General features: G+C 36.5%; 2 long non-coding RNA genes and 2 pseudogenes across 5 annotated transcripts; 3 read left to right on the top strand and 1 right to left on the bottom strand.

Moving 5' to 3' along the window:
* Positions 1-2,558: 2,558 nt before the first annotated feature.
* Positions 2,559-3,388, top strand: LOC148253282 (uncharacterized). The gene is made up of 2 exons (XR_015821609.1): positions 2,559-2,849; positions 2,935-3,388. It is a non-coding gene; the product is annotated as an uncharacterized LOC148253282 (long non-coding RNA).
* Positions 3,389-4,230: 842 nt separating this feature from the next.
* On the bottom strand, positions 4,231-4,668 carry LOC148253281 (auxin-responsive protein SAUR68 pseudogene; annotated as a pseudogene).
* A 604-nt stretch (positions 4,669-5,272) lies between these two features.
* LOC148253280 (auxin-responsive protein SAUR67 pseudogene) lies at positions 5,273-6,347 on the top strand (annotated as a pseudogene).
* A 2,405-nt stretch (positions 6,348-8,752) lies between these two features.
* On the top strand, positions 8,753-14,544 carry LOC110818980 (uncharacterized). 4 transcript variants are annotated; one of them, XR_015821731.1, is made up of 3 exons: positions 8,982-10,743; positions 13,545-13,627; positions 14,349-14,544. It is a non-coding gene; the product is annotated as an uncharacterized LOC110818980 (long non-coding RNA). The 4 variants fall into 4 exon arrangements; XR_002540564.2 differs by lacking the exons at positions 13,545-13,627; positions 14,349-14,544 and adding an exon at positions 11,839-12,786 and having other exon boundaries at positions 9,002-9,801; positions 10,200-10,743; XR_015821729.1 differs by lacking the exons at positions 13,545-13,627; positions 14,349-14,544 and adding an exon at positions 11,839-12,786 and having other exon boundaries at positions 8,753-10,743.
* The last annotated feature ends 306 nt before the right edge of the window (positions 14,545-14,850 follow it).

The raw sequence follows: 14,850 nt of genomic DNA, 5'->3' as shown, positions 1-14,850 counted from the left end.
ATGATTTGGGTTTGTTTCCTGCAGAATAAAGCTCAAATTTTTGGTGAATTCAAGAGGTTCAAAGTTATAGCAGAGAAAGAAAGTAGCAGCGTACTGAGGTGTCTAAGGACAGATAATGGGCTTGAATTCAATTCCAGCAAATTCAATGATTTCTATTCTGAGAATGGGATCAAAAGGCAGCTCACGGCACCATATTCTCCTCAGCAAAATGGTGTCTCTGAGAGGAAGAACAGAACCATTATGGAAATGGCAAGAAGCATGCTTGCTGACAAACACCTGCCTAAAGCCTTGTGGGCTGAGGCAGTGAACACTGCTGTGTTCCTGCTTAACATGCTGCCTACAAAGGCTGTAAAACAGATGACACCGGTGGAGGCTTGGAGTGGCATCAAACCATCAACTAAGTATCTAAAGGTGTTTGGATCAGTGTGCTACTGCCATGTCTCGGATGACAAAGAGATCCAAGCTAGATATGAAGGCTGAGTTGGGAATATTTTTGGGATACAGTATTGAAGCAAAAGCATACAGAATTCTTAACCTGAGAACCAACAAGCTTATGATTCAAAGAAATGTAACGGTGGATGAAAACAGCTACTGGAATTGAGAGAAGCAGAAAGTCGAACAAGACTGTGTCACAATTGAAGAAGGAAAGAAATCAGTGACAATATCAATCTCAACTCAGAAAGATAAAGATGATGAAGATGGTGAAAATGATGACGATTATGAAGAAGATAAAGAAGATAAAGAATCTGAAGCAGAAGAGAGAATAAAATTGAAAAGTCTGGCTGACATCTATGAAAGGTGCAGTTTTGCCTCAAAAGAACCTTCCTCTGTTGAGGAAGCACTTCAGCAACAAGAGTGGAGACTTGCTATGGAAGAGGAAATCAGAATGACTGACAAAAACAATACTTGGTCTCTGGTAAAATTAAGTACAAATAAAAAACCAATTGGAGTCAAGTGGGTGTTCAAAGTGAAACTCAATCCAGACGGGACAACAAACAAGCACAAGGCACGGCTTGTGGCAAAGGGATACTCCCAGCTTCCAGGAATTGACTACACAGAAACTTTTGCTCCTGTGGCCAGATATGAAACAATTAGACTCATTCTGGCCATGACAGCTCAGTTTGGTTGGAGTGTGATGCACCTGGATGTGAAATCGGCCTTTTTAAATGGCAAGCTAAATGAAGAAATTTATGTTGAGCAGCCACCGGGATTCATTCAACTTGGAAAGGAGAGTCATATCTATCTTCTTCACAAAGCCCTATATGGCCTCAAACAGGCTCCTCGAGCCTGGTATGATAAGTTAAATTCATACTTACTTCACTGTGGGTTTGAGAGAAGTATGACAGAAAGCACACTGTATGTGAATAGAAAAGAAGACCGACTTATCACTGCAGTATATGTTGATGATATACTGGTGACAGGCAGCAACAAAAGGAGAATGAAAGAGTTCAAGCTGAAATTGGAGAAGGAATTTGAGATGTCTGATCTTGGAGAAACTACCTACTTCCTGGGAATGGAGATTCATCAAAGCAACTTGGGTATTTTTCTTTCACAAGGCAAGTATGCCAAAGAAATTCTAAATAAATTCAATATGAATCATTGTAAATCAGTATCTACACCACTGGTGTCCAACATGAAATTGTCAAAGGATGAGAAAGGTAGCCAAGTTGAAGAAGGGAATTACAGAAGTCTAATTGGGAGCCTTCTGTATCTCATAGCTACCAGACCAGATATTTCGTTTGCAGTAAGTTTACTTTCAAGGTTCATGGCTTCACCGAGGGAATCACACTTACAAGCTGCCAAACATGTGCTGAGGTACTTGAAAGGAACCTGGAATTTTGGTGTTCAATTCAAAGCAAGAGCAGAATGTGGATTAGTCGGCTACAGTGACAGTGATTGGGCAGGAAGCGTAGAAGATGCACGTAGCACAACTGGGTACTTGTTCAAAATAGGCTCCAGTGTTTTTTCATGGGGCATCTAAGAAACAGGATACTGTGGCTCAATCCATAGCTGAGGTTGAGTATGTAGCCGCAGCTACAGCAACTAACCAAGCAATTTGGTTGAGGAAGGTGTTCAACGATCTAAAGCTGGAAGAACAATCACCTACAGTGTTGTATGTTGACAACAAGTCTGCAATTGCCATTGCGAAAAATCCTGTAATGCACGGGAGAACTAAACACATCAACGTTAAGTATCATGCTATACGTAAGGCTGAGAGGAATCAAGAAATCAAGCTGATACATTGCTCCACTGATGATCAACTTGCTGACATTCTAACCAAGGCCCTGTCTAAAGCTAAATTTGAGGATTTACGAGAAAAAATAGGGGTTGGTGGAAAAAGTCATTAAGAGGGAGTGTTAAAATTAATGACTTTTTTTATCTGTTCAGTTTGAATTCAAAAGGAAGGAAATGTATCGAGAAGATGTATCACAGTAGGATACGTAAACTTCACGAGACGTGTATGAATGGTTTTCGGATGATTTGACTTGATCACTTGTAATCGATATCTCTATATATATGCTGAAATAAAAAGATCAATTATCTTCTTCTCTCAAAAAACAGAAAGTGAAACTCCTCTTAGAAAACAGCAAAACAGAGTCAGTTGCAGGTTTTTGCTCTGTTTTGCTGCCCTCTCTCTCTCCTCAACTCTCTCTCTAAGTTTGTTCTGCAGAGCCTACTTCAAAGCTCTTCGGTTTTCGACTAACAGACATACTGATAGTTGTTCTTTAATTACTACCCTAATGGATAACGAACTTCATCTTCATACTGCGTTGCCATTGCCAATAATTTCTATAAAACTCCCTTGTGATGTTGAATTCTCTTGTACAATAGTAATACTTGATACTGGGGTTGTTGCTATCTCCTTTTTTAGCAAGCTTAGTTATGTCGCTATTCTATTAAAAAGAGTTAACAGTTGAACTTTATACTTTTCAGGAAAAAGGAAAAACTACCTATTGATTTGAGTTACAGAGATCAATTACAAGAAGTAATTTGCCCAGTTCATCCCATGTGACATGTTGCAACTCCATGTACCTAGCATTACCAACAGGCTCCCTCAGTAGCTTGCGTGCTTCTTTCACATAAGTTCATGTTTCATTATAGTCATTGAGAATGAATATCATGACTGTATGAACAGAAAAATTGTGGATAGACACTGTTATGCCAGCTATTCTTGTCTAAACTGTTTTAAGATTTCTCACAAATTTCTGGATGTCTTGCGTTTCCCAGATTATTAAATATTTACAAAGGATACTGTCCTGCCAAGTAAAGATGCCATAGTTTTCCAATGTGTGGATTTCATGAGCATTAGAAGAAAATAATTTAGCATCTGTTAGACTGCCAGAAAGTAAAGTTTTTAGGTTTAATAAAATTCTCGACGTGTATCATAGTTTTGTTCCATTTTTTCCATCAGAATTTTAATATATTAGAAACTATAGAAGGTGGAGGTAGAAGTAAGAGTAAAAAAATACACAATTATTGCAGCGTAATTCCGGCAATCAAGTTAGTGGAGCTCCAAGAAGGGCTAAGGCAGCAGAGTTCAAGAAGAGAGAGATAAGAGAACATGTGTAATCGTACTTTGAAGAATTTATTTATCATTTGAAACATATTTCTGTAAATATGCAATCTCGTAACATTAACCAGTTAGGTTTGGGGCATTACAATTTATTGGTATCAAAGATATGCCAGCTTTATGACTTTTGATAGTGATTTGTGATGTGATCTCAAAATATATGCTAGTCGAGTGCTTTTACACTAGCAGAATCTTTGACTTTATAAGCGTTTGATTATAATTTACAACTTTAATTTTTGGTCCTGATGAGTACATTAAAGATTGGAATAGAGATGTTTGTGGTATACATGTTTTATATTAAAAATATATGTAATTAATGAACTCACTGCAACAATCTGAACTCGAGTTTGAGGACCTAGGGATTTGGTTGCACAAAGTTACATGCATCCTAAACATCAGGAAATTCTTGTAAGATGTTAATATGTAAACTATATTTACCAGGATGAGTATATCAAAGAGAAGAACTTTAATAGGTAGAAAACTTGAAGTTATTTTTCATGAAATGGCTTCCTTAGATGCTTATGGCCATAATTTCTCTTAAACAATAAATAAAAGCAAAGATTTAATGAAGAAAACTTGGGATTCTTCACTTTGAATTAAGATCTGTTAATCAATTAGTATGAATTTACAGCAGTATAATCTGTCTACAAAAAAATTCTTCAAAAGCCACAAACTAGTGACTGATGGTTACTTTGTTCTTCATGCGGACGTGAAATTGGTAAGCAGCAGGCTGCAGCCATGGACATAAGCAACGCAGTCTCAATATCTTTTGCTGCATTCCACTTTATAAGAGAAATTACATACTCCATGAAGACTGCATCACAAGGTAGTCTAATCGGCCCATCACTTGGGAGGCCGAACTCTTCCTCTGACATTTCAAAGAGCTGGATGATAAGGGGACTGTTGAGATATGCAATAGGAAAGGCAAAGCACCTTTTATCTGCTGTATAAACAATAAAGTGGCCCTTATCTGCCACTAATGGTGTGCCTTGGTCTGCTCTTTTACTGGCTCTTGGCAGTGAAATTCTTTTCCTCTTGAGGGCTGCTAGGCGCTGCCACTTCTTTGCCACCTTGATGAGCTTCTTTGAGCTGATCATTTTGTCTTGAGAAAATGAACCTGAAAAAGAAAGAGGTGGATAACTAGTTTCTAGAGTGCTAGAAAATTGAGATTACTAGCTGATGCAGAATGCAATGGGATTGGAAGAGTTATATAACACAAGGCCAGTGAGACTAATCTTTTCATCTGGGTTACACTTTGAGGGGATTCATGTATACAAAAACATGTGACAATGTTTCTACCACTGTTTCTAAGTACAACAAAACAAAAGCACAGACGATAAAATACATATAATATATCACTTATCTTCCTTTTATATAAAACATATAATATTATATTATTTAATTTTTGTAAATATTTAACTGTTTCAAGATCTTAGAAGATTCAACTTCTCGCAAATGAGTGAGAAAGATTTGGCGGATCTAGGCATGTGCAAGACACAACATCTTGGTCCCAACGTGTTCAGTAGTAGCTAGCAAAGAAAAAAGACACTTACACGGCTGAAACCAAGGCTTTCTTTAATGTTGTTATTATTCCTAAACAGAAATCAAAAGTTCTAAATATCTCCTAGCCTCTATCTCCCATTCAATTATCAAGAATGCAATTATGGTTGGTATTACAGGGTTCTGACTCGTGTATAGGTGGTGGGTTGCAAGCTATATGATTCTGACTGTCTTGTTATACAATCTGGTTGGCATGTTTTCTACATCATTGATCCATCTGTATTTTAATTATTTTTCAGATAGAAGAAGATTGAGATAAGTTTCAGTACCCTAATGCATTGCTAAACCTTCTGAAGGAAGCCATTAATTCCAGGTCTTGGTTCCTCTTCAATATCCTCATTAATTGTCCAACTGGCCAAACACTGCACTATTGAATCATATCCCGGCAGTATCCAAACATAGTGGTCCATATGGATGAGGAGCTCATGGATGCACAACCACAGATGTAACCTACCCAATATCATATGACCCATCACAAAACCGTCTATGTCCTATAATCACATATCACATGGCTGTATACCCATTAACCCCTCACAAGGTCACCCCACATGAAAATAACTGTTTCAATGGTCTAGTGGTATATAACTCGTCCAGCACCATTGCATTCTCCATCAAATTAACAATCACTTCCATTGTTCAAGAAAGAAGAATTTCACCTATTTATTTTCCAGGCTCATTTGCTTTAGAAACAATGATCAGCACAAAGAAACTACTCAAGATGGCAAAGAAGTGGCAGAGAGTAGCAGCCCTCAAGAGGAAAAGAATTTCACTCCCAAGAGCCAGTAAAGGCCCAAAAAAGGACATTAGCAACGCACCATCTTTGGCAGATAAGGGCCATATTGTTGTTTACACAACTGATGAATGGCGTTTTCTTTTCCCAATAGCATTTCTCAACAATCCCATAATTAGAGAACTCTTCAAGATGTCCGAGGAAGAATTTGGTCTCCCAAGCGAAGGCCCAATCATATTGCCTTGCGATGGAGTCTTCATGGAGTATATAGTTTCTTTGATTCAAAAGTGTCTTGATAGAAATTTGGAGAAAGCACTAGTGTCAATTGCTAGTAATAGATGTGCAGTGTCGTGTTTTCTGCATCAAGAAGATAGTAGCCAGCAGTTACTTGTCTGTTAGTTCCAAAATCTTAGCCAAAAATTTGTATATGACACACTGATTGTTTTTCTCTAGTGAACTTAATAGATAATCAACTTTTTATCTTCATATTCTTTTGAAGTTTCTAATTATTCTTTCAGAACTCCTGATGTTGGCTTGTGTTGTAGAATGCTAACATTTTTACTGGAATTTTGTCTTGATTCATATTCTCTTGTCTAAAAAGAATAATTTATAGGGGAGATAAGTGACTTATCTGATCAAGTAGCTCATAATTTTTCAAGCCAAACTTTATCCAAAGATTTCATTCTGTCATGCAAATTCATTCGGTTTAGAATAAGTTAGAAATCCATGTTGTTCATGACATAGAAAGCCTACCTATTGGTGGTAATTACAAAGACCAATACTCGAGAAGTAATTCCCTGTGTCCTTCAATGTGATGTGTTTCAGTTCTATGAGCCATTATTATCAGTAGGCTGCCCCAGTATCATGCATCTTTGAAGTGCTTAAGCGTCATTTCATTGCTGTCTTTGATAATGACTTAACATTTTAAATGAATCATAACTCAAGGGAGAAAAAGAAACCAGATAGTGTCTAAATTGAATCATGCACCAGGAACTGCACATGGTGTTACCTAGCTGTAATTGCCTAAACAATTTTGGTACAGACTCCATTTTGTTGTCTTTTTACTTTTATAATATATTAATTTTGTGAAATCGAATTTTATTATATTGAAATGTAGGAATAGAGTATAATACAAATATGATAAGATTAATTCAAAATAATGCTCTAATTCTAAATTAATTTTATGTTTAATTCTATAGTAGTTTAGAGGTTGAGTTAAGGATTCTGTGGAAGATGGAGCAGCATTTGGATCTAACCACGAGTTGGGTTAGATCATGTTTGTACCCAAGACTATGCAATGAGTCGGGTTTGGCAATGCCCAAGCCTGTGACTATATCTTTGGCCAGAATAGATCATGATTGAATACTTTGAGAAAATCTATTTTTGTCGTATCGTGAAGAAACTTCTATTCCATGTTTTGCATTGGAGAAGGTCTCTATAATACTGAAACTACTTTTTTGAATATAAACTATGGAAACTCAAAAAGCTCAAGCTCAAAGCTATTAGTGGTGAACGACTTGAGTTCTCGCATAAAGTTCAACATTTACAATCCAATCTCAAATATAGGATCGTATAAAGGCCAAAACGACTATTATGTTCTCTTATCCTAGTACAAGACAGCAACCGAGGCATATTATACACCTGGAGTAATGATTTATATTGTAGAACACTTTGTTAGATGCTACTAATCAAAATTTCTTTTACTCGCTCTTTAAAGATAATAAATAAAAGCAACCAGAAAATTGGGAAAAAACTCAATTAATATATTTACTATCAATGTAAAGCACTGTAACCTGTCTACAAAAATCATCTTCTAAAGCCACAAATTAGTGACTGTTGGTTACTTTGCTCCTGACGCAGACTTGCAACTGGTAAGCAGCAGCCAGTAGAAATGAACATAAGCAATGCAATCTCAACATCATGTTTTGAATGCCTTTTAGTCAAAGAGATGACATAGTCCATGAAAACTGCATCACAGGCAAAGTAATTGGTCCATCACTGGGTAGGCCAAACTCTTCCTCTGGCATTTTGAAGAGTTCTCTAATGACTGGGTGTACATTGCTAGTGTTTTATTTAGCATCTCTGCCAGCTCTTAGGAATGAAATCTTTTTCCTTCTGGGGCCTGCTACACTCTGCTAGTTCCTTAGTATCGTGACGAATTTCTTTGTGCTGATCATTGCAAGTGAACTTCTAAAAACGAAATTAAGAGAATAACTTCGTCGTTGAGTAGTACAATGTTATTTTTTATCAGACGAGGAATGCTATGGCGTCAAATGAGTTATGGAAGGCAAGACCAGTGAGACACTTCTTTTCATGTGGTTAATCTTTGAAGTTAATGTTTACACAGGCATGTGAGTAATTATGCTTTGTAGGGTCCCCAAGCTAGCAACTAATAAAGAATAATCTCCCAAAGTTTTCAGGAAAACAGGAACAAAAGCTTATGTGATTATATGTATACACATACAAATATTTCAAGAATTTATCTTCTTTAAGTGATGCAAATCCGTAACTGTTTCAAGAAGGTGCTGTTTGCAAAAAGAGCATGAGAAAGATTTGGGAGGTCCAGGCATGTGCAGAACATAGCATCTTGGTTCCAACATGTTCTGCATTAACTAGCAAACAAAAAAAAAAAAAAAAATTATCTGTGGCTCAAAGCAAGCCTTTTCTAGATATTTTTCAACAGAAAACAAAGGCTCGCCCATCTGAGTCTCCACTTGGAATGCAATATTATAGCAAGGTCCCAGAAACTTGATGGCCACACACAGACCCAGTTAGCTCCCACTTGATTAGTAGAAATACTGTTACTAATATATTACCAATTTTAGTTTCATCTTAATTTTCTTGTCATACATCACAAGTGATATGTTTTTCAATGTCACCGATCTATCTTCATCTCAATTCTTTTATGGATAGAGGACCTTTGAGATTAGTTGCTGGGGCCTAATACATTGTTAGACAACCTGTAATCTCTAATATCTTTTGTAACTCTAACAGCTAAACAATCCACCAATAAAATATACATGTGGGATGAGGGATCTTTAATATCTTAGGATTTAAACATACTGGTCCATGTGAGATGAGAGAATTCAAAGATGTACAATCATAAATGTAAAATTATCCAACATTATGACCTATCAAGAAATGGTCCATGTCAAATAATCACATGGCTGTGTTCCCATGAACCTCTTAAAGGGTAACCCACATGAAAAAAACTCTCTCAATGGTCTAGTGGTAAATAACTTATCTAACTCCCTTACATTCTCCAGCAGATCAACCATCACATTCCACGACTCAAGAAATGGTCCATGTCAAATAATCACATGGCTGTGTTCCCATGAACCTCTTAAAGGGTAACCCACATGAAAAAAACTCTCTCAATGGTCTCGTGGTAAATAACTCATCTAACTCCCTTGCATTCTCCACCAGATCAACCATCACATTCCACCACTCAACAAACAAGATTTTCACCTCTTTCTTTTCGAAGCTTAGTTGCTTTAGAAAAAAATTATCAACACAAAAATGCTCATGAGGATGGCAAGAAAGTGGCGGTGAGTAGCAGCCCTCAAAAGGAAAAGAATTTCGTTGCCAAGATCAAGTGGAGATGCAAACCAAACTGCTAAAAATGCAAAGTTAGTGGCAGATAAAGGCAGTTTTGTTGTTTACGCAGTTGATGAATGACGTTTTGTCTTCCCTATAGCGTATCTAAACAATCCCATTATTAGAGAACTTTTCAAGATGTCCGAGGAAGTATTTGGTCTACCAAGTGATGGACCAATAATGTTGCCTTGTGAGGCAGCCTTCATGGAGTATGTAGATTCTTTGATTCAACAATGTGTTGACAGAAATTCTGAGAAAGCACTGCTAGTGTCAATTGTTAGTAATAGATGTGCATTGTCGAATTCTCTGCATCAAGGACAGAGTCTCCAGCAGTTACTTGTCTGTTAGTTTCCAAATTTATACAGAAACAGTTTTGTACATGATATACTGATACATGTTCTTTAACTAATAATATATTTAATGGATAAATCAACATCATCTTAGTGTTTTGTTAGTATTGGCAATTATTTCTTTTAAAATTCTTGTGCTGTTGGATTGCCTTCTGTTATAGAATGCTAATACTAGGACTGTAAATTCATTTCTATGCTCTTGTGGAGCAGGCTTAATTATTTTCTAAAAGATTTCATAGTTTTTCAACCAAACTTTATCCAAAGTTCATGTAAAAAGTTGAAACTTGGTGCTGTACATCAAAAAGGAAACTACCCCTTTCAAATATCAATTCCATGAAGTAATTTTCCAGCTCATCCCATGTGATATTTTGCAATTTCATGTATTTAACAGTATCAGCAGGCGGCTACAGTAGCATTCTTCTTTCGAGTGAGTTCACATTTCTTTGCGGCGTTTGACAACGAGTCAATGACTACATTTTAAACGAATCATGATCGTTTGGAAAGGAACTTCAGCAAAGACATTTTTATACCAGCCGTTCTTATGTAAAACGTTTTTTGCTTGTCTTACAAATTCCTGAAGTCCTGTTTTTTTCCCTCATTGTCCCTCCATTAAAAAAACACAGAGATACGAGAGGCGACGGGCTGGGAAGAAGGAGAAGCGAGGCCGAGAAAGGTGAGAGTTGGTGGAGGAAAATGAAAAGAAAAACAGAAGCAGGGGAGACGAGAGGCGAGGGGGCTGAGAAGAAGGAAAAGCAAGGCCGAGAAGGTTGAGAGATGGTGGAGCAAAAAGAAAAGAAATACAGAAACAGGGGATTAGGAATTAAAATGCAGAGGGAAAGGAAAAAAGAAAGGAGGGAGAGGAGGAGTTTGCAGTCAAAGATCAGAAGCATGTTGGAAGCAATGTCGTGATGTCAGCTTTGCGAAGCTCACAGGGGGTAAATTCTATTGACTTTGTCTTCATAATTTATACCTGGTAATGAATTTAAATCTGTATTCTTTGGAAATTGATTTGAATTGTGCTTCTTGTAAGCAAAATGTCCTAATAATGAGGACTATGATGGGTAAATTGAAAGAGAAGGAAGATACTTGTCACCATGAATGAAAGTTTCTTAACATGAATACCGTGAAAGAGTGTTAGGAATGCTAATGAACTTTAATTTAGCTGTTTCCATTCAAATGAACCCATGAACACATTCTGTATCCACTATGACAGCTTTCATGCATAATTTTTTGATTCAGCAATCATTTGACTGTGTTATGAAAATGGAGGGATGAGCTACAGGGTAAATATGCATGCCTAATTTTTCTTTCCGTTCATGAATGGGCTAGATGTACTGTCTGCAATAAGATAGGATTACTGCTCATTGATTTACCCCAAACTTCTCTCTGATCATTTCTTTGCAACTCGTCATATTTTAGATTTTGTTTTGCCCGAGTATGTGGTATCTTTTGAATTCCTTTCTGATCATAATGCTTGTATAAATGTGTCTGAAGGTCTGAATAATGGGGTTAATCGATTGATAGAGATATAAAAAAAAGATATACTCTTTGAAAACAATATGCAGAACCCCAAGCGACTTTAACCTTAACTAAGGAATGACAATCCTTGGGGTCTGCATACTGTTTCAAAGAGTAAATTCATGTTTTAGTGTTTTCGTATTCTTTAACTCCCATCACCAAACATAGTATGTAATTGCTAATTATCAAGTTTGTTTTTTTTTTCCCCATGAATGTTACAATCACACACATCAAGTATTAAAATATGGAAATTAATCTTGAATCCAAATAAAATTCCAATCGTTCTTGCTACTGTCCTAGTGAGTTATCAGCCTCATCTTTATCTCCTACCCTTCCACAGTAGCTAACAAACACTCTGCTTGGAAGCATGCAATGAGAGCTGAGTATAAACAACCTCCTGGAAAACAACACCTAGTCCTTAGGTCCTCTTCTTAGAATTAACATTTCAGCTCTAAATGGGTGTACTGGGTTAAACAAAATCTGATGGCATTCTTGAATATCTTGAAGCACAGTAAGTGACACAAGGTTTCAAGCAACAGAAGGGGTCGATTATGATGAAATTTACAGACGGGTGGTCAAGCCAGTCTTACATTCAGATAATTTTCTCCTGCTGTCTCTTTTCGGCGGCTTTGAGGATTTCTAAATGTACCAGCTACGTGGCTTTGAAGATCCTAAGCATCTGGATTACGTGTGCGAATTACATAAATGATTATACAGCCTCAAGCTTTAGTTTACCCTGGATATTTGCTACGGCTCAGTCATAAGGAGTTCGCATCGAGGAGTGTTTCTATGGATCATTGGAATGGACCGTGGATTGTGGAGCATGTATGGAACCTTAATGATTAAAGAATCAATGAATATAAATATTTTCTCCTGGTTCTATCTAAATGTATTCCCAATGGGTTGAAGATTATCCTATTTAGAGCTTAACTCTAGAGAATTTTTATGTAAAGTACTTCCACTTTCATTTGGCTGAGAAAGATGAACATTGTATAGAGATACCATAAAGGCAGATTTGGAAGGTTAAAGCTTCGTCTAGAGTGGCTTTTTCTGTTTTATAGGCAATTAGAGAGTGTATTTTAATTCTAGACAAGTTGATCTTAGGAGAGAGAATATTTGTTAATGGTTATTTCCTGAGCAGGAGTGATGCAGAATCATACAAGCATTTTCTACTGTGGTATGCCTTCATTATAGCATATCTCAGCATTCACATTGTTAGAGAACTCTTCAAAATATCTGAGGACGAATTTGATTGAAAAACATGTTGATAAGAAATTTGGGGAAAGTATTTAGTGTCAATTGCTTGTAACAGATGCATGTTGTCATATTCTTTCCATCGAGAACAATGTAGCGGGCAATCACTTCTCTGTTAATTTCCAAATTTATATGCAAACAATTTTGTATATGACATACTGAAGGTCTTCAATTAATACACCAATGGATTACCAACTTCATTTTCATACTGCACTGCCATTGCCAATAATTTCTTTAAAACTCCCTTGTGATATTGAATTCTCTTGTACAATACTCATGGTTGACAGTGGGATTGATGCTATCCCCTTATTTAGCAAGCTTTAGTTATGTCACCATTATATAAAAAAAGTTAACAGTTGAACTTGATGCTTTTCAGGATAAAAAAAAAACTACCTCTTGATGACATGTTGCAATTCTATACCTAACATATCATGACTGTATGTTAGTTACAGAGATCAATTACAAGAAGTAATTTCCCCAGTTCATCCCATGTGACATGTTGCAATTCTATACCAAATGTTACCAACAGGCTCCCTCAGTAGCTTGCGTGCTTCTTTCAAATGAGTTCATATTTCATTATAGTCATTGAGAATGAATATCATGATTGTATGAACAGAAAAATTGTGGATAGACACTGTTATGCCAGCTATTCTTGTCTAAACGTTTTTTAGATTTCTCACAAATTTCTGGATGTCTTGTGTTTCCCAGATTATTAAATATTTACAAAGGATACTGTCCTGCCAAGTAAAGATGCCATAGTTTGCCAATGTGTGGATTTCATGAGCATTAGAAGAAAATAATTTAGCATCTGTTTAGACTGCCAGAAAGTAAAGTTTTTAGGTTTAATAAAATTCTCCTCGTGTGCCATAGTTTTGTTCTATTTTTTCCGTCAGAATTTTACTATATTAGAAACTGTAGCAGTTGGAGGTAGAAGTAAGAGTAAAAAAATATGAAATTATTGCAGGGTAATTCCAGAAATCAAGTTAGTGGAGCTCCAAGAAGGGCTAAGACAGCAGAGTTCAAGAAGAGAGAGATAAGAGAACATGTGTAATTGTACTTCGAAGAATTTATTTATTATTTATTATTTCAGACGTATTTCTATAAACATGCAACGCTGCAACATTACCCAGTTGGGTATGGGCCATCACAATTTAGTGGTATCAAAGCATGTATAAGCTTTATGACTTTTAATTGTGATTTATGATGTGATCTCAAAATACATGCTAGCCGAATGCTTTCACACTAGCACAATCTTCGACTTTATAAGCATTTGATTATAAATTGCAATTTTAATTTTTGGTCTTGATGAGTACATTAAAGATTGGAGTAGACATATTTGTGGTATCCACGTCCTATATTAGAAATATATGTAATTAATGAACTCAGTGCAACAATCTGAGCTCGAGTTTGAGGACCTAAACATTTGTTTGGTGACGGTTACTTGTGTCCTGGACGTCAGGAAATTCCTCTAATATGTTAATACGAAAACTATATTTACCTTGATGATTATATTAAAGAGAAGAACTTTAGAAGGTAATAGATTTGAAGTTATTAGTCATGAAATGGCTTTCTTAGATGCATATGGCCACAATTTCTCTTAAGACAATAAATAAAAGCAAAGAATTAAGGAAGAAAACTTGGGATTCTTCACTTTGAATTAAAATCTGTTAATTAATTAGTTCTAATCTACAGCAGTATAATCTGCCTACAAAAAATTTGTTCAAAAGCCACAAATTAGTGACTGATGGTTACTTTGTTCTTGATGCAGACGTGAAACTTGTGAGCAGGGAGGGGCTGCCACGAACATAAGCAATGCAGTCTCAATATCTTTAGCTGCATTCCTCTTTATCAAAGAGATGACATACTCCATGAAGACTGAATCACAAGGTAATCTAATTGGTCCATCATATGAGAGGCCAAACTCTTCCTTTGACAATTCAAAGAGATGGATGATAAGCGGATTGTTGAGATATGCAATAGGGAAGGCAAAGCGACTTTCATCTGCAGTATAAACAATAAAGTGGCCCTTATCTGCCACTGATGGTGTGTCTTGATCTCCTCTTCTGCTGGCTCTTGGAAGTGAAATTCTTTTCTTCCTGAGGGCTACTAGACACTGCTACTTCTTCGCCATCTTGATGAGTTTCTTTGAGCTGATCATTTGTCCTTGAGAAAATTAACCTGAAAAAGAAAGAGATGGATAACTTCTTTTTAGAGTACTGGAAAATTGGGATTACTGACTGATGCAGAATGCAACAGGATTGGATGAGTTA

Source organism: Carica papaya, chromosome 6 (assembly GCF_054855325.1).
Source record: "Carica papaya isolate Zhongbai chromosome 6, ASM5485532v1, whole genome shotgun sequence".
Classification (NCBI taxonomy): Eukaryota; Viridiplantae; Streptophyta; class Magnoliopsida; order Brassicales; family Caricaceae; genus Carica; species Carica papaya.
This window is presented reverse-complemented; position numbering and strand designations above follow the sequence as displayed.